The sequence below is a fragment of the Neoarius graeffei genome, chromosome 9 (genome assembly GCF_027579695.1).
Source record: "Neoarius graeffei isolate fNeoGra1 chromosome 9, fNeoGra1.pri, whole genome shotgun sequence".
Taxonomy (NCBI): domain Eukaryota; kingdom Metazoa; phylum Chordata; class Actinopteri; order Siluriformes; family Ariidae; genus Neoarius; species Neoarius graeffei.
Genome location: NC_083577.1, coordinates 63,722,180 through 63,743,133, shown reverse-complemented (window position 1 = coordinate 63,743,133; position 20,954 = coordinate 63,722,180). Strand labels below are relative to the sequence as shown.

Below are 20,954 nucleotides of genomic sequence, written 5' to 3'. Positions count from 1 at the left end.
CTAACACTGAGATAGCTGAACTGTAATGTGCCAGAAAAGTACATGGAAATAAAAACTCGATTTCACAAGGTATTTTTCAGAATATTTGCATGTAGCTCAAGATAGCTTTCTTGTTGACTCTAAACTGGAATAATGAGGGCTATGCAGCATATTAATCTGTGCATAATGACACAGATATTAGTAATGTCCTTGTAGATTTTTACATTAGCTCACATTTGAATTTAAGTCTGTGAAAGAATTAAAATTTCTATATATTAGTGTTGCTTTCTAATGTGTGGCACAGTGGGTTGTGTTGGCAGCTCACAGCTCCAGCTTGGATTACCGTCTGTGTGGAGTTTTGCATATCCTACCCATGTCTGTGTGGGTTTCCTCGGGATTCTGTGGTTTCAGTCTACCTCCTAAAACATACAAGTAGGTGGATTTGTTATGCTAAATTGCCCCTGGGTATAATGTGCTTCCATATGTGTGTGTGTGTGTGTGTGTGTGTGTGTGTGTGTGTGTGTGTGTGTGTGTGTGTGTGTGTGTTTATATACTACTGGGGACCAAATGTCCCCGCAAGGATAGTAAAATCTGACAATTTTGACATTTGGATGGTCCTCATAAGGAAATTGCTGCTGTGTTTTTTTTTTAAACAAAAATAAAATTTAGATAGATAGATAGATAGATAGATAGATAGATAGATAGATAGATAGATAGATAGATAGATAGATAGATAGATAGATAGATAGATAGATAGATAGAGTCAAAAAGTTTCCTTTTCATTACTGAGGTTAAGGTTAGGTTAGGTTGAGGTGCAGGCACAGCATTAATTAACTGCAATAACAATTATGTCAATGGAAGGTCCTCACAGGGATAGTGAAACAAACGTGTGTGTGTGTGTGTGTGTGTGTGTGTGTATTGCCCTGTGATGGACTAGCGTCTCATACAGAATGTATTCCTGCCTCATGCCCACTATTCCTTGGATAGGCTCTGGATCCACCAGAACTCTGATCAAGATGACTTGATGAATGATTGGTTTAATTATCTATGCAAAAGCTAATGGCAAAAATTAAACCCCATGTTTACATCAATAGCAAAGCATTAAGCTGACAGTGTATATGCACAGGAAAAGTTATGTACAAATAGACAAAGGAATATGATTATTCTTATTTATTTGGATAAATAATAATTTAATATTCATTAATTGATACAGCTTCAGTAACCATTTAATTCTGAGCAGGGGCGTGGTGGATCTGGAACCAGATCCTGGTACTGGTTCTTGATATTGGTCTATCACAGGCTACCATGCACACACACACACACACACACACACATATTCACACACTAACTCACACTTTCGGGCAATTTAGCCTTTATGAAAAAAAATCACAGAACCCAGAGGAAACCCATGCAAACAAAAGGAGAACATTTGAAATTCTGTGCTCAACCCAAGCTCAAGATCGAACCTGAGACCCTGGAGCTGTAAGGTGGTAATGCTACTCAAGACTGAATGCCCATGATTGAATATTGTACTTCAATATTGAAAATCACAATATCTTAAGCATGGACAGAAAGTACTAAAAAATTATAATGAATATTGTATTTGTATGTGTGTTTGTGAGCACTGACAAAAGAACCGTGTATTTATAGTGTAATGCTTATTGAAACTTGAATGTCCTTTCTTAGAAATAAACAAAAATGGGGAAAATTCCATTGAGAAACAAAGGTTCGATGACAGATAGCAGACAGAAGGTGAAGTTTAGTCACAACACACATTGCAACTGTAAATGGCTGACAGGACAAAAAAAAAAGTTTTTAAAATGTCCAGCACAAACACCAGTATATACTGTAGTATAGTGTCTGAGTTGAGTTGCAAAGTACTGAGCTCAATTTATTACTCAACCTCTTCTATGTCACAGTCTCTGAAGTATCAAGACTACACCCCACATTTCAACTTGCTTTTATCCCACGCACTCACACACCGCAATCTCTCCAGATTTCTTTTTCTTCATGTCTACACCCCAACATACAACTACAACTGCAAAGAAGAACAGATTTGCCACCATGGAAAAGCAGAACAAGTACAGCAGTACACTAAGGACAGCCTAAAAACAGCCACACATGTCTCTTATCAAGGAGTGTCCACTGTGTTGGTCTCTAAGTTCAACATATCATTAATGTGCATCCAAAGGAACATAAATGGGAGATGGTGATATTTCATTATACTTAAAATTAAATGTATCCATTAATATCTCTCTGAACACACACACACACACACAACATATACACTCAAAAAAATAACTGACCCTAAAAAATAGACTTTATGTAATTTAATCACATGACAATTTTCCATGTAATTCTATCACATAAACTTTAAGTAAATGCCGAGCTTTATGGTACACATTTCAACCATGTTAAGGTAATGCAAATAAATTACATAATGGTTATGGATTTTTTTAAAATAAACCTTATGTGGATAAATGGACTCAATGTTTTTTTAAGATATTTTTTGGGCTTTTTTTATTGGATAGGACAGTGTAGAGACAGGAAATGAGCGGGAGAGAGGGATTGGGAAATGACCTCGGGTCAGAATCGAACCCGGGTCCCTGGATTTATGGTATGGCGCCTTATCCACCTAAGCCACGACACCCCCATGAATCAATGGCGAAATTAAAATGATTTTTCGATTCCGCTTGAATTGTGACATGAAGTTCACATATCGTGTTTCTGAAATTTTAAATATAATTATTTGTACCAATAAGGTCACAATTTAGTAGGAAGAAGTTTGACACAATGACTGAAAATGTTGCCACCTGCCATCTACTGTGCGGGAGTGTGATGTGCATGTCAGTCCCTACGAGATCTCATCAAGTAAAGTATACATGATTTGTTTAGATATAGTTCGTAGTAGGCCAGTTCAAATAGCGTTTTTATGATTTAATTGAATATATTTTCAATTTTATAAACTTTACTTAAATTTTATGTGTAACTATTTCTTAATATTTACCTGGACCAAGAATCATTTTTTTGAGTGTACACACAAACAACATACAGAAACTAGAAAAGCACTCGGAGAGCGCAGACCTCCGCCAAGAATCCTTTAAAAAAATCCGGGATCCAGAAGGTGATCCGGATCACCGCCAAAATTTAATGGATTGTTACTTGTGCCTAGTCACACCTCTGGAAAAAATTTCAGAGCAATCCGTTCATTACTTTTTCCATAATGTTGCTAACAGACAAACCAACCAACAAACAAACAAACAAACCAACGCTACCAAAAACATAACCTACTTGGCGGAGGTAATAATAGATGTGGTGCATGCAAACTTATTTGTGATGTTGTCCGTGGTCCTGAAACTTCAACCACAATAGGTTTCTAAGCTTAAATCAAATGTAAAATACATATTGAGAAACAAGAAGCCTTGCGTAAGTGTGGAGACATTTCCTGGAGTGAAACTGAAAACCACTAATAGAGCACTTGGCAGCAAATCCCCGAAACACTCACTGCATTCGATAATGGGTCCAACCGTGTACACACTCATATGTGATCTAACATGAAACAACTAACTCCTCTTTAAAGATGTGGCAGTCAGAATATTATAGAATTGAATAGATTGAGGTATGGGTAAACAGAACCTCAGTTAAGATATGAATACTTGTTCACTCATTAAACTCCTCAATCTTACTTATACATTAATAATACTTTTATGCACCTTAAGAAGACATAAGTTATATGAGTTGTTTTAGAAGTGTAAAGAATAGAACAGAAGACCCAAAATATTTCACTATATCATGAAGTGGTATGTCTAGGTAAAGAATCAATCCCAGAATGCAGATTTTACTCAGGCTATGCTGCACCATCACACAATAAACATGCACGATAAACTCTTAGAAAAAAGACTACTAAATTGCACTATTCCTTGTCATACTATTCCTTTCTTCTGCTTTTAATAGGTATCTTTCACATGGAAACATGGGGATAAAATAGATAAAACAGATTACATAGGCTAATTGAACCATAATTATCGTTTAAATTTAAGCTTTAAAGGTAGACTATACACATATTTCTAGATAAACGATGCTACACTTTAGGGAACATTTTTCTAAACGTGTGTAAAAACTGCACTGACATGGAGCCCCATTTGAAACATCTGTTATTGCCATATAACAAACACTGTGGCAAAACCCCAAGAATATGGAGATATCTTTTTAAATTGTTGCAAGAATCTGGATCATATCTGGAACATATCTGGAGATTTTCTTCACAATTCCAGAATTAGAGAGTACCCAAAATGGATTTCATCACACATGGGCCATAGTTTGAAATATCCAAGCAAAACTATCTCTGGATTCAGAGGTATTTTGCGCATTGAAATGAAACCAAACATGACATAATATAGAAGTCACAACATAGTTTAATATATAAAGATGTTGCCATGTCAGTAATTTTACTGGACCCGTGCGGCTGACTGAAAAAGCGTAGCCTGATTTTAAAGCTCACACAGGGGAAAAAAAACTTCCAGGATGCTGCATGGACATCATGCAAATGAACAATGCAAAAGCAACGTCAATGCTATAAGTGTGAACACTGAGTCTGCCAGGTCACTGCATCTATATTAGCTAAAGTGCAGATTACTACTGACATTGCTGTTCACTTTAAAATATAATTTTTCCCAATCCCAAATTCACGCAAAGCTATGAGCATCAAACATGTCCATACTCTTAAACATTCATAACTTGTACATACATTTCAGAGTTTGAGATTTCTTATCTTTGAACATCCAGGGGATTTTCCATTACACTATTCATGTAAGACATTTGTGTAAAACACACACATCAAAACCAACATCTATGCTCAAACGTTTGCAACCCTGGAACAAGCCAAACCCGCCCTGTACAGCAATTGATTTTGTTTTGTTTGCTAGATTGATCGTATACCATCTAATTGATCTATTTTTAATCCCATTGGGATGGGAAATTGTCCCTCGGGTGACAGACACAATCTAGTTTCGCAATAATTTTGTTGACAGATATAATTTGTAATTAGGTACATCTAATTTCATTCAGGCTATATTATGGTGAATTGGGCAGGCTTTAGTCAGTCTGTCTAATCTAGCAACTCAGTCCAGCCCTACTGTCTGGGCTCTCTCTGGCTCTTTTTACACAACAAATTCTGTTAATAGAGAATAAAAGAATCAATATTAGGAGAAGGGTATAACCTGTAGGGCTTTGGGTTGGAGATAGATTACAGGCATGCCATTGTCTTCTCAATTAGTATCATACAGTATAAATACATTTCGATTAGATCATATTTACATTTACATTATCTATAGAAACATAGATGACAAAATAAATAGCCTTATCTGTCTCTAGTCTATTTATTTGTATCGTCCTTATTAGTACAGTTTGTTCTAACATCAAATATAATACTTTTTAAATGAAGTTTTACTGTACATATTTAAAATGAAATGATTTTTTTTTTTAATTGCATTGCCTGTAAGAGAGATATGCAACAGGATCTGCTCTGGTTCTTCGCATAATGAGAGAGCTAATAAATAACTAGATAGATAGATAGATAGATAGATAGATAGATAGATAGATAGATAGATAGATAGATAGATAGATAGATAGATAGATAGATATTTGCTTTATTTGTGCCAAGCCAGCTGTTAGATGCTTCAGTCATATTACATCTGGAAGCTCTTCTGCACAATCTTCCACATCAAACCAGCAAAGTGGTACAGCATTAAAAGTATATGATAGCGTACTATAACTGTAAAGGCATAAAATTATGTTTACTATTTTATTTTAGATCCCACCCATGCACACTTTTGACACTCACCATCATGAGTCAGTAAGTCTGTGGAGAAACAGAAAACTCGCAGGGAAAACGCCTTAAAAGTCGTATTTTACATTCAAAATCCAAGGCAAATCGATGCAGCAGGACAAAAACGAGAAATAAACACACAGATTTCGTTCTAGATTTAAAAAAAAAAACAAGAAGAAGAAGAAGAAGAGGAGGAGGAGGAAGAAGAAGAAGTTAAATCCGTGTGTGTGTTTTCAAGCACAACAAAAGACCACAGTGAGATGAATTCATAACTACATTAAGACGCGCCTGAGAGCAGAGTGAACAGCACTTCCGGTTCTTCATTATAGAGAGAGAGAGAGAGAGAGAGAGAGAGAGAAAGAAAGAGAGAGAGACAATCAGCACTGACGCCACCTCTCCTGGCCACGTCAAAAAAAAGAAAAAAAAAAGAAAGCCTCGCACACTGGCTGGGAGGTTTGGGGAAATATGACACCTCCAGGTGTTAGGGTGTGTTTGGTGTAGGTTCAGACATGTAGTTTTAGGCCACGCCCCCAAAACACACCTGTGATGTGATGTGAGATTGAAGTTTCGAAGTTTAGAAATCTGCTCATCAAATCAGTGTCGTGATTTATTCTGCTTCACATTTCCTGGAATCAGCTCTTGGACACAGTGTGGACTTTCTTTCTGTGAACTAACTGTTGAATTAAGCAGCTTTAGGACTCTGTGAGATAGATAGATAGATAGATAGATAGATAGATAGATAGATAGATAGATAGATGGGCGGCACGGTGGTGTAGTGGTTAGCGCTGTTGCCTCACAGCAAGAAGGTCCTGGGTTCGAGCCCCGGGGCCGGCGAGGGCCTTTCTGTGTGGAGTTTGCATGTTCTCCCCGTGTCCGCGTGGGTTTCCTCCGGGTGCTCCGGTTTCCCCCACAGTCCAAAGACATGCAGGTTAGGTTAACTGGTGACTCTAAATTGACCGTAGATGTGAGTGTGAATGGTTGTCTGTGTCTATGTGTCAGCCCTGTGATGACCTGGCGACTTGTCCAGGGTGTACCCCGCCTTTCACCCGTAGTCAGCTGGGATAGGCTCCAGCTTGCCTGCGACCCTGTAGAAGGATAAAGCGGCTAGAGATAATGAAATGAGATGAGATAGATAGATAGATAGATAGATTCCTTATTCAACAGTACCAGTTGTTGGAAAAGGGTGATTTCTGGAAATATGCACAAATTAGACACTGTGTCATTAAAAGGTTTGAGTCACAGAATCTAACCAGCCCGATTGTTGACTATCTAGAAAACCCTCTAAATAGCAAGGCATCAACATTCTATCAAAACTCAATGTCTTTAACTAGTGGCATATGTGACCATTTGAGAATAATTTGGCAGAGAGACCTTAACTGTGAAATTAGTGAGGATACATGGAGTCAAATCATAGCACAAAATGGCAGATATGTCAAAGATGCCAGAGGGAAGTTTATCCAATATAAAGTTCTACACTGCTATTATTGGACTCCCTGTAGGCTTTTTAAGGTAGGGCTCACAAACAATAATTTATGTTGGAAGTGTACAAAAGAGATGGGAACTTTTTTGCATGTCATATGGGAATGCCCCATGGTTAAGCCATTTTGGCACAGTGTGCTGAAATATCTGGAGGCATGGGCAGGAGTGACCCTGCCAGTATCCCCGCGTTTATATCTTTTGGGAGATAAAACAGAAACCCCAACATTAAACAGAAAGGCATACTCGGTTTTGATGGTGGGAATAACCTCATGCCTTAGAATCATATTAAGGTATTGGAAATCAACCACATGTCCTAAACTCCAAGAGTGGAAAATCTTAATGAGTGAGACCACCTCCAATGAGGTTATGTTAGCAAGGATAAGGAGTAAAGGTCCTGTGGAACTGGGGCTTTGGGATTTTTTCATAGAACATCTTACTTCTAACTAGTGCCATGACTGTGAAGCCTGACTTAAGAAATATTATTTTATTTTATTTTATTTATTTTACTGTATTATTGGTACTTGTACAATGTTGTTGATATTCCTTTTTATTTTATGTATTTATTTATTATATTTTATTTTTGGACAGGGGCTACCTAAGCCTTAGAAAATGTGTCCTTGTAATGCTGGCCTTTCTGTTTTTGTTTTCTATATGATGTACCACTGAGAGCTGTTACTGAGTGTGTTTAAATAAAAAATTCGAATTACAAAAAAAAATAGATAGATAGATAGATAGATAGATAGATAGATAGATAGATAGATAGATAGATAGATAGATAGATAGATACTTTAATGATAGACATCCCATAGCTCTTAAGACACATGCTTATACTGTACATTCAACACACACAAGGACAAAGAAAAACACAACACCGATGGAATGGACATTCATGGTGAATGCATATTCCACATTCAGTCACTGTGAGTGCACCAATAGGGGGATAGTGCAAAGGGTGGGTCAAAGTGTCCATAAGTCTATAGGGATGAGGCATAAAAATCACAGTCTGTATTTATAGTGCAAAAAAATGCATATGATGTATACAGTGAGCAGGGGACAGTATTGGCTTGTGGCAAGTTCATAAAAGCAGGTTTGACTTGTCTCCAGATACTAAACTCATACCTCATTCTGGTAAATGCATACCTCATTACTGTATGTGTGAAGTGTTATAATGACATCTTGTGGCCGAATATAGCCACCATACTCCAGACTAGATGGCATACATGGGCATCAATGAGAATGGGGATGAGAGTGTAATGAAGATGCAAGGAGTAGATGTAAAGAAAGTTGGTGAATTCAAGTACCTGGGGTCAACTGTGCAGGAAAATGGGGGGTGATATAGTGAGGTGAGAAAGAGAGTGCAGGCAGGGTGGAGCAGTTGGAGAAGGATTTCAGGAGTCGATTGTGTCCCAGCAAAAGTGAAAGGTAAGATGTATAAGACAGTAATGAGACCAGCTGTGATGTATGGATTGGAGACCGTACCCTTAACGAAGAGACAGGAGGCAAAGTTGGAGGTGGCAGAGTTGAGGATGTTAAGGTTTGCGATGGGAGTGACGAGGTTGGACAGGATAAGGAACGAGCACATCAGAGGGACAGCACATGTGAAGAGCTTGGGAATTAAGCTAAGAGAGATGAGACTTAGATGGTACGGGCACATCCTGAGAAGAGATGCAGAGCATGTTGGAAGGAGAATGTTGAGGATGGAGCTGCCAGGCACACGAAAACGAGGAAGGCCAAAGAGGAGATACATGGATGTGGTGAGAGAGGACATGAAAGTGGGAGGTATGGTAGAGAAGGATGCGGAAGACAGGGAGCAATGGAGACAAAAGATCTGCTGTGGTGACCCCTAATCAGGAGCAGCCAAAAGAAGAAGAAGACTCCAGACTAGATGGATGTTTCACTCTTGGGAAAAAGTTTGTGAATAGTGCGTAGTGAGAATATAACAGCAAGTCCCTCTGCTGAGGCAAGTCATTTATTCAGGTTTGCCTTAAAAAAAAAAAGTGACACATAGGCCTACAGTATACCAGCTGGAATACTGGCTATAGATGATTATATAAAAGGCTAACACTGATAGAAAATCAATATGTTTCCATCACTGAGCTTGATTCACCCATTCAATAATTTTCTATGGTGGACGGAAGCTTATTCAGTGTAGGTTCTACAGTACATCAGCTTCTGTCCACCATTGAAAATTATTGAATGGTTGAATCAAGCTTAGTGAATGAAACAAATATTAATTGTTTGATTTGTTGATTAATAAAAATAATTAATTAATTAATCAATCAATCACTTCATTCATTCATTCATTCATTCACAGGACATCATGCACACACTCATTCACACCTAGGAGTAATTTAGAGTAGCCAGGCTACCTGCTGGTATGATTTTGGAAGGTGGGAGGAAACCAGACAACCTGGAGGAAGTCCACACAGACACGGAGAGAATATGCAAAATTACATACAAACAGTAACTTGAGCTCAGGACAGAACCAGGGATACAATATGAATTCATATAGACACAATGAATATAATGAATTCAGAGAGAGAGAGAGAGAGAGAGAGAGAGAGAGAGAATACTAGAGTAACTAATAAGTTAATGAGTGAGTACTAAACTAATATTAACTAGTGACAACCAAACTGAGTAATAAAGTAATGTTCGATGACTAGTAAACTAATGAGTAATAAACTAATGTTCACACAATTTCAGCAATGCAGATTATGGCACATGTTTAGTCTGCTAAATTTTAAGAAGAATTCATGCAGAAATCCGAATGATTCTGCAGCGTTTACACATCTTTATAGTATTATAATAACAGATTAGAAGATGTAGAAGTGAAAGTTTTTGAGCTCTGGAATGATCTGGATTGGTGCATGAATGATTGCTAAAATGTGGTCATGATCATACATAAAGATTCACAAATCCGGATTATTCCAATAGATTCACAAACATTAATTTATTTAGCAGAATAACAAAATAAATGAATGTACTGTTATCCACAGATTGTATGATAATTTTTTTGTAATTTGATTACAATTCGATCTTAAAGCCTAGCTTTCAAACAGTTTGTCACTTTACCAGTGTTTTGTGTCCATGCTGCTAGGTTTTAATATAGTTTTTGATGTGCTACCTGACAATGTGTGACTTTTGCCAATCAGTGTGATGGAACCTGCAAATCTCCAAGGAACCTTCTGACTGATCAGTCAGATCAGTCACATGACAGTTGCTGAAAGATACAACACTCACGAGGAGAGTACAAAGAGAAAAGAACAGAGGATGGGCCAGCTTTGCTCTTTCTATCTACCCTGCTCTATTGGGATTTGGAAAGATTTTCCTTAATTAAAAATAGATGATAAAAGGCTAACACTGATAGACAATTGATAACATTAAAATAGGATGGGAATAAGGAATGTTAAATTACAGTACAAAGATAAACACAATGATAGATAGAGCTAGAGAGAAACTTCACATGATCACCTAAATTGCACATGAATGTTATACAAGGTCACCGGTTCAATTCCCTGGACCAGCAGGAATGGCTGAAGTGCCCTTGAGCAAGGTACCTAACCCCCAACTGCTCCCCAGGCTGTTCTGGGTATGTTGTCCGTCGGTCTGGATAAGAGCGTCTGCTAAATGCCATTAATATAATGTAATGTAATGCAGTGTACATTTTTTTAGGCTACTTTTCACTTTATGTTTCTCACATCTTTCAGCCCCAACTTTTCATCTGGGATATGTGAAGAGAAGAATTTCAGTGTACTCTAATGTATAGGTGACTTTATTATTGTTTTTATTTTTCACATGTAGGGCATGTGGTTTTGTTTTTCACGTGTTTATTTGAATGCACATGTGCAATTTTGAGACATAAAATGATGCAATGCACCTTCACTTGTTTTTCATGTGATTCCATATCATTCACATAATCACATATGAACAAACATGATCGCATGTGATATACATGTCATTTTTCCACAAATGATACAAAGAACCATAAGTAAAATGTTTGAAAAGGTGTATTGTTACAAATGGTCTATGTAATTGCTAAATCTGATTGGGAGAAAAGGGACAGGCCTGATATACACATATTGATCTCAAATCATTATTAAGTAAGCATGTCGATACAGTTTCTTCTTGTATTTCTCACTGGGCCAAATTACTGATGCACATTTAATCGACCTATTGTTAAAAGGGTAGAAGAAGGCAGAAGACATTATAACTAGAAAATATAAAACTAAGAAAATATAATTATGCACACTAATTCCACAATATACTGTAATAAAATAATAATGCATATTCAATGATTTTATAGGAAAGATATATGTAATATATATTCAAGTATTTTTGAAAGAATTAAATAAAAGGGTTGTCATGGTAATACCTACAGTACAATAAGTCATATCTTCTCATTTTTGAAAGGTGCTTACAGCTATTTTTACTTTTCATTAACAATTTAGATGGCAGCACCATTTAATTCAGCATTGCCACTTCACAGCTCTAGGGTCCCTGGTTCAATCCTGAGATTGGGTTACTGTTTGTATGGTGTTTTGCATCTTCTCCCCATGTTTGCATAAGGTTCCTTCAGGTTCTCTGGTTTCCTCCCACTGTCCAAAAAAAACCCCAACCCAACCATGCAGATAGGTAATGTATGCTAAACTGCCCCTACGTGTAGATAAGTGTGTGCATGTGCATGCATGGTGCCCTGTGATGGACTGACACCCCATCCAAGTTGGATTCTCCCTGCCTTGTACCCAGTATTCCTGGGATAGACTCCAGATCCAACACAACCCTGATCAGGATTCGGCAGCTATTGGAGACATATGGATGACTTAAAATTAATAGACTGGTACCAAAATTCAAAAAAGTGCTTATTTAAGGAGTTAAAGGCATTTTTGAGACAAAGTCGGCAAACAGTCTTATTTTGTCAATTTGGGTGTGCCGAATTGAAATCTGCAATATGCCGAGCTCTATCTGACCTCTGTTGACCTCTAGAGGTCATTGAACTTTGGGCCTGTAAACGACTCAGCTGAACCCAGTTTCTCAGCTTTCTAAGGAATGAAATGTACTAAAATGATTAATGAAGTTAGCAAATGGCCTTGTTTGTTAAATGTTTGGGTGCTGAATTCATTTTTCAGTAGCTTTGTATAAACAATAACTGCTAAATGTAATGCAATGTTATGTAAGGTGATCGCCTAGGCATTCTCATTGTGAAAAGTAAGTCATGTACATGGACTGGCATTTAATGTTGTATTTGTTCCTTTCTATTTGTTTTTTGTCTGTTCATATTCTTTTGGGGGGAGTAAAGTCAGTTTAAAAATGCCGTTAAATGCATAGGCCTATAGGCCAAGTTTAATGACCTTGAGGTTATCAGAGGTCATATGTCGTTTTACAAATGAAAAATGAATTCAGCGCCCAAACATTTAACAAACAAGGCCATTTGCTAACTTCATTAATCATTTTAGTACATTTCATTCCTTAGAAAGCTGAGAAACTGGGTTCAGCTGAGACGTTTACAGGCCCAAAGTTCAATGACCTCTAGAGGTCAACAGAGGTCAGATAGAGCTCGGCATATTGCAGATTTCAATTCGGCACACCCAAATTGACAAAATAAGACTGTTTGCCGACTTTGTCTCAAAAATGCCTTTGGGTGTCACAATTCTGGATTTTGGTACCAGTCTATAAAGCTTGGACTAAAAATGTGCTTTAAAAAACAGTCGAAGAGTTTCATATTCTATATTTATGAATAAAATACTTTGCTATGATAATTATATTGGTTATCAACAAAAAAATTTCCCAACATTCATTTTCACAAATACCAAATCTGATAATTTTTTAAAGTCTTTTTTAATCATTCCAGAAAGCATGTGAGGAAAGATAATCCTTTTTTTTAAAGTCATCATAAACATTTGTCTTGCAACAACAGACAAGGGAGAAAAAAAACAGACAAATGTTAACTGCCAACAGTAATAACTCAACACAGCTATAAACTAAAAATAAAAAGGACAAAAAAAAGAAAGAAGCATGTAAATAAATACATAAACAGAGCGGCGGCTACAACTATCAACACCTTAATGATCTTTTGACCATTGCAAAAGTAGAAAAGACTTTCAATACATAAATTGTGCATGAATAATTACTCAAACTTTCACTGGAAAAAAATTAATTGATTCCTGATTACTTAGCATATTAGCTCACGTGACACCGTTCCACAATTATCGACACCTTTGTCCACAGTTATCGACACCATTTCACAATTATCGACATCCAGATGATTATTTATTTAAAAAAATTGTAAGAATCAGTATGTGGTATTAAGTTAACAAAGCATAGTTTTAATTTAAAATTTGTTTTACATAGACTTATATTTAGTACAAAATATCTTTTATATAAATATATTAATGTCTGTGCTTATGTAAATGAGGAAGTAATTCTAATGTTTGTAAACAAATGAACTGATAATGTTTAATCTGTCAGAAAATCTTTTTGTTCCACTTTCTACCCACCTTCTAAATATTTTCGTAGATCACATTTTGTTAATCATTCGTTGTTGTTTGTATTAATTTCTAGTTTTGTAGTTTACCAATAAATGTCAACAGGCAATTGACACTGTAACCACATGACACTCCAGGTCAAAGGTCAATTTTTTTTTTTAAATTGAGATTTTAAATTTACATCTAAAAATATAAAATGTCTACTGATATTGTAAAATCTGAATATTTCTCGTCTCGTCTCGTCTCGTCTTCTTCCGCTTATCCAGGACCGGGTCGCGGAGGCAGCAGTCTAAGCATGGAAGCCCAAACTTCCCTTTCCCCAGACACCTCGGCCAGCTCCTCGGGAAGAACACCGAGGCGTTCCCAGGCCAGCCGAGAGACATAGTCCCTCCAGCGTGTCCTGGGTCTTCCCCGGGGCCTCCTCCGGGGGGGACATGCCTGGAACACCTCCCCAGGGAGGCGTCCAGGAGGCATCCGAAAAAGATGCCCGAGCCACCTCAGCTGGTTCCTCTCGATGTGGAGGAGCAGCGGCTCTACTCCGAGCTCCTCCCGAGTGACTGTGCTTCTCACCCTATCTCTAAGGGAGCGCCCAGCCACCCTGCAAAGGAAACTCATTTCAGCCGCTTGTATCCGCGATCTTGTTCTTTCTGTCATTACCCAAAGCTCATGACCATAGGTGAGAGTCGGAACGTAGATCGACCGGTAAATTGAGAGCTTCGCCTTTTGGCTCAGCTCCTTCTTCACCACGACGGACCGGTAAAGCGACCGCATCACTGCGGAGGCTGCACCGATCCGCCTGTCGATCTCACGCTCCATCCTTCCCTCACTCGTGAACAAGATCCCGAGATACTTAAACTCCTCCACTTGAGGCAGGACTTCTCCACCAACCTGGAGAGGGCAAGCCACCCTTTTCCGGTCGAGAACCATGGCCTCGGACTTGGAGGTGCTGATTCTCATCCCAGCCGCTTCACACTCGACTGCAAACCGCCCCAGTGCATGCTGAAGGTCCTGGTTTGAAGAAGCCAACAGGACAACATCATCCGCAAAAAGCAGAGATGAAATCCTGTGGTTCCCAAACAGGATTCCTTCCGGCCCCTGGCTGCGCCTAGAAATTCTGTCCATAAAAATTATGAACAGAACCGGTGACAAAGGGCAGCCCTGACGGAGTCCAACATGCACTGGGAACAGGTCTGACTTACTGCCGGCAATGCGAACCAGACTCCTGCTCCGTTCGTACAGGGACCGGACAGCCCTTAGCAAAGAGCCCCGAACCCCATACTCCCGAAGCACCCCCCACAGAATACCACGGGGGACACGGTCAAATGCCTTCTCCAGATCCACAAAGCACATGTGGACTGGTTGGGCAAACTCCCATGAACCCTCAAGCACCCTATGAAGGGTATAGAGCTGGTCCAGTGTTCCGCGACCAGGACGAAAACCGCATTGTTCCTCCTGGATCCGAGGTTCGACTATCGGTCGAATTCTCCTCTCCAGTACCCTGGAGTAAACTTTCCCTGGGAGGCTGAGAAGTGTGATTCCCCTATAATTGGAGCACACTCTCCGGTCCCCTTTCTTAAAAAGAGGGACCACCACCCCAGTCTGCCACTCCAGAGGCACTGTCCCCGACCGCCACGCGATGTTGCAGAGGCGTGTCAACCAAGACAGCCCCACAACATCCAGAGACTTGAGATACTCAGGGCGGATCTCATCCACCCCCGGTGCCTTGCCACCGAGGAGCTTGCAAACCACCTCAGTGACTTCGGCTTGGGTAATGGACGAGTCCACCTCTGAGTCATCAGCCTCAGTCTCCTCAGTGGAAGACATGACGGTGGGATTGAGGAGATCCTCAAAGTATTCCTTCCACCGCCCGACAATGTCCCCAGTCGAGGTCAACAGCTCCCCACCCGCACTGTAAACAGTGTTGGCAGAGTACTGCTTCCCCCTCCTGAGGCGCCGGACGGTTTGCCAGAATTTCTTCGAGGCCGACCGATAGTCCTTCTCCATGGCCTCCCCGAACTCCTCCCAGTTCCGAGTTTTTGCCTCCGCAACTGCCCGAGCTGCAGCACGCCTGGCCTGCCGATACCCGTCGGCTGCCTCAGGAGTCCCGGAGGTCAACATGGCCCGATAGGACTCCTTCTTCAGCTTGACGGCATCCCTTACTTCCGGTGTCCACCACCGGGTTCGGGGATTGCCGCCACGACAGGCACCGGAGACCTTGCGGCCACAGCTCCGAACAGCTGCGTCCACAATGGAGGTAGAGAACATGGTCCACTCAGACTCAATGTCCCCCGCCTCCCTCGGAAGCTGGGAAAAGCTCTCCCGGAGGTGGGAGTTAAAGACCTCCCCAACAGAGTGCTCGGCCAGACGTTCCCAGCAGACCCTCACCATACGTTTGGGCCTGCCAGGTCTGTCCAGCTTCCTCCTCCGCCAGCGGATCCAACTCACCACCAGGTGGTGATCAGTTGACAACTCAGCCCCTCTCTTCACCCGAGTGTCCAAGACATAGGGTCGGAGATCAGATGACACGACTACAAAGTCGATCATCGACCTCCGACCTAAGGTGTCCTGGTGCCACGTGCACTTATGGACACCCCTATGCTCGAACATGGTGTTCGTTATGGACAAACTGTGACTAGCACAGAAGTCCAATAACAAAACACCACTCGGGTTCAGATCGGGGAGGCCGTTCCTCCCAACCACGCCCCTCCAGGTGTCACTGTCATCGCCCACGTGAGCATTGAAGTCCCCCAGTAGCACAATGGAGTCCCCAGTCTGAGCACCCCTCAGTACCTCTCCCAGGGACTCCAAGAAGGCCGGATACTCTATACTGCTATTTGGCCCGTAGGCACAAACAACAGCAAGAGCCCTCTCCCCAATCCGAAGGCGCAGAGAGGCGACCCTCTCGTTCACTGGGGTAAACTCCAACACATGGCGGCTGAGCTGGGGAGCTATAAGGAAGCCCACACCAGCCCGCCGCCGCTCACCATGGGCGACTCCAGAGAAGTGGAAAGTCCAGCCCCTCTCGAGGAGCTGGGTTCCAGAGCCCAAGCTGTGCGTGGAGGTGAGCCCGACTATCTCTAGCCGGTACCTCTCAACCTCCTGCACAAGCTCAGGCTCCTTCCCCCCCAGCGAAGTGACATTCCATGTCCCAACAGCCAGCCGCTGTGTCCGGGGGTCAGGTCGTCGAGGCCCCTGCCTTCGACTGCCACCCAATCCACACTGCACCAAACCCCTACTGCTACCTCTGTGGGTGGTGAACCCACAGGAGGTCGGGCCCACGTCGCCTCTTCGGGCTGAGCCCGGCCGGGCCCCATGGGCAAAGGCCCGACCACCAAGCGCTCGCATACGAGCCCCAACCCCGGGCCTGGCTCCAGGGTGGGGCCCCGGCTGCGTCCTACCGGGCGACGTCACGGTCCTGGATTTTTTCTCCATAGGGGTTTTTTGGTGAACTGCTCTTGGTCTGGCCTGTCTGAATATTTCAAGCATGTAATTTTTTATATGCTAGGAATTTAATTCTGGTCTAATTCTATTTATTGCAATCGGATTCCAAATACTCTATAAACATTCCATTCTGTTATGAATCAGAAAAAAATTATTATCAATCACAGCACTTTTATTTTTTTAAAGTACTTCATCTCCTTCAACAATGTTACACAAAGATCGATCCATAACAGTTGTAAATGTCACTTAATTCCACAGGGTGTCGATAATGGTGGACACCGGTGAAAGTGACCATTATTATCGACACCTCATGTGACTTCTCAAACACGCGTTTAGATACAAAATGGCGACTGTCAAATGAAAGAGTAAGAAACAAAGCAGGTTTTGACAAGGAGATCATGAAATATCAGTGAATTTGATCAGTAAAAACATGTCCATGATCTTTCCACCATGCTTACCTGCGATGATAATGTCCGGGTTTTCCTCAAACTGCTGATCTCATCTCATCTCATTATCTCTAGCCGCTTTATCCTTCTACAGGGTCACAGGCAAGCTGGAGCCTATCCCAGCTGACTACGGGCGAAAGGCGGGGTACACCCTGGACAAGTCGCCAGGTCATCACAGGGCTGACACATAGACACAGACAATCATTCACACTCACATTCACACCTACGGTCAATTTAGAGTCACCAGTTAACCTAACCTGCATGTCTTTGGACTGTGGGGGAAACCGGAGCACCCGGAGGAAACCCACGCGGACACGGGGAGAACATGCAAACTCCACACAGAAAGGCCCTCGCCGGCCCCGGGGCTCGAACCCAGGACCTTCTTGCTGTGAGGCGACAGCGCTAACCACTACACCACCGTGCCGCCCAAACTGCTGATCATGCTAAAAAAAATTCCAACTCAGGTAACGAGCTGGGCCATCAGATGACAAGATCCAAGGGCGAGGGGGGTCTTCCAGTTGATTAATTAACCAATAATAACTGTTGTAACTGAAACTCACCTTTGTAAAATTGTTTTTTACTGGTTAATCTGAAAAGGTGTCGATAATTATGGACTGTCGATAATTGTAGCTGTCGCTCTAGATAAATAAAGAAAATGTCTGGAAATAACAAATGCAGTACAGAGCATGCCTGTATACTTTGGTCTTCATAGCATGGTCATAAAGTAATACTGTATATGGAGGGATTTATACATACTTTGTCATAATGTGTTAGCAAAGTTATAGCTTTTTTTATTATTCATTACCTCCGCCAACTTTGTTGGAGGTTATTTTTTCACATCTGTTTGTTTGTTTGTTTGTTTGTTTGTTTGTTTGTTTGTTTGGTTGGTTGGTTGGTTGGTTGGTTGGTTGGTTGGTTGCCTTTTCCCAACATCACTCAAAACATAGTGAATGTATTTTGATCAAATTTAGAGAAAAGGTGGGCCATGGGTCAAGGAACAATTGATTAGCTTTCAATGCAAATCTAGTATGTATGCAAATCCAAGATTTGTTCTTTTTGTCTTTTTCCAATGTAACTCAAAAAGCAGTGAGCAGATTTTGATGAAATTTGATGTACAGCTTTAGTATCATCCTAGGTTCAAGTGATTTGAATTTGATGTTGATAATACAGCATGTGGCTTGGCAGAGGTATGCACCCTACCGAGTGTCCTTCCAGTTAGTTTACATGTTTCAGCTAGAAGGGCACTCAATAGAGTGCATACCTCCACCAAGCCACATATTAGAATATCCAGATGTTTACTATGTTTACATACATATCCAGATTTGCATCAAAATCGAATCAGTTGTTCCTTGGCCCATGGCTGCCTTTCTACAAAATTTCATCAAAATCCATTCACTACTTTTTGGGTTATGTTGGGAACAGACAAACAAATAAATAAACAAACAAACAAGCAAACAAATCAAATTTCCCAATCAAATTTCATATTGATTATAAAATACTACTATTGACCTTTAAAGCACTGAATGGTCTCGCACCACAGTACCTGAGCAAACTTCTGGTCCTTTATGACCCGCCATGCCTACTTAGATCAAAAGGTGCAGGCTATCTGCTGGTACCTCATATAGTGAAGGCTACACCAGGGGGCAAAGCTTTTTCTTTCAAAGCCCGACAGTTATGGAATAGCCTTCTAAGTAGTGTTCGGGAATCAGACACAGTCTCAGCGTTTAAGTTTAGGCTGAAAACATATCTGTTTAGTCAAGCCTTTTGTTAATGGTGTTTATGAGGTAAAGGTGTAGATCTGGAGGGTCCTCAGACAGAGTGTTTTGGTAAACTGGGATGTATGGATGCTGTCAGTCCCCCACTCGCTTGCTCACTCAAGTTTGTTGACGGTGTAGTGGCTGCTGCTTTATGTCCCAGGGCTCCTTCATGCCTGTGTTACCTTCTGGTTCTCCCCTTTTAGTTATGCTGTCATAGTTAGCTTTGCCAGAGTCCCTGCTTGCACTCAGCACAAAATGTATACTGTTCCTACTTATTCAGGTGACATTGGGCATACCTAACAACCCGCGTTTTCTCCCCCCCCCCAATCTGTCCCTCTGAGTTACATGTCAATCCTGAGATCGAGATGCTGACCTCTTCTGCTCCTCGGACCTGCCTGATCCATCCTGATGCCCTATGTCTGGTTGGAGTCTCATCACATCGCTCCTGTGGAGGACGGCCCCATGTGGACAGTTGAAAGTCACATTTGGAAGATGTTCTGGACTCTTACAGTAATGCTTTTATGGCTGAGGACTACAGTTGACTTGCTAACTTTAGGACTGCAGTTGTCATGAACAGTTTAGCACTCAAGTTTCCATCAATGAAGAGTTTATAACATCAACAAAACTGACTTCAGGTTAAAACTGTTAATGTTGTAATCATGTTGCCTGTTGTTGCCCAAATGAGGATAGGTTCCCTTTTGAGTCTGGGTCCTCTCGAGGTTTCTTCCTCATGTCGTCTGAGGGAGTTTTTCCTTGCCACCGTTGCCACAGGCTTGCTCATTGGGGATAGCTTCAGGATAAAATTAGCTCGTGTTTTAAGTCATTCAAATTCTGTAAAGCAGCTTTGCAATAATGTTTATTGTTAAAAGCGCTATAGAAATAAACTTGACAAATGGAGGCGAAAACAACCTCCTCCAACTAATCTGGCGGATGTAATGAAGAAATTAGTTTCTGCACAAAACTGATGTATAATACGAACAACTGATGTGAATTTCTGTTTATGAATATACAACTTATCCATTAAAAGATCTCATCTCATCTCATTATCTCTAGCCGCTTTATCCTTCTACAGGGTTGCAGGCAAGCTGGAGCCTATCCCAGCTGACTACGGGCGAAAGGCGGGGTACACCCTGGACAAGTCACCAGGTCATCACAGGGCTGACACATAGACACAGACAACCATTCACACTCACATTCACACCTACGGTCAATTTAGAGTCACCAGTTAACCTAACCTGCATGTCTTTGGACTGTGGGGGAAACCGGAGCACCCGGAGGAAACCCACGCGGGCACGGGGAGAACATGCAAACTCCACACAGAAAGGCCCTCGCCGGCCACGGGGCTCGAACCCGGACCTTCTTGCTGTGAGGTGACAGCGCTAACCACTACACCACTGTGCCGCCCCCATTAAAAGATATGAATTCCAAATGAGTGTTGTTGTTGTTGTTTTAATAATTCCACAACACAACAACCTCTTTCAAAGTTATATGGAAATTAGGCAAACAAGCGTCTCACAAAACTTTGAAACTGTAAAATAAACGT

The 20,954-nt window shown here is 41.1% G+C and overlaps 1 protein-coding gene across 1 annotated transcript in view; it reads right to left on the bottom strand.

Moving 5' to 3' along the window:
* scn1laa (sodium channel, voltage-gated, type I-like, alpha) overlaps nt 1–5,892 on the bottom strand; it is a 111,252-nt gene extending 105,360 nt beyond the window's left edge. Inside the window, exon 1 of the mRNA XM_060930080.1 lies at nt 5,822–5,892. The gene's annotated coding sequence lies outside the window, so the exon portion shown is untranslated. The remainder of the gene's footprint in view (nt 1–5,821) is intronic.
* Nucleotides 5,893–20,954: the final 15,062 nt, after the last annotated feature.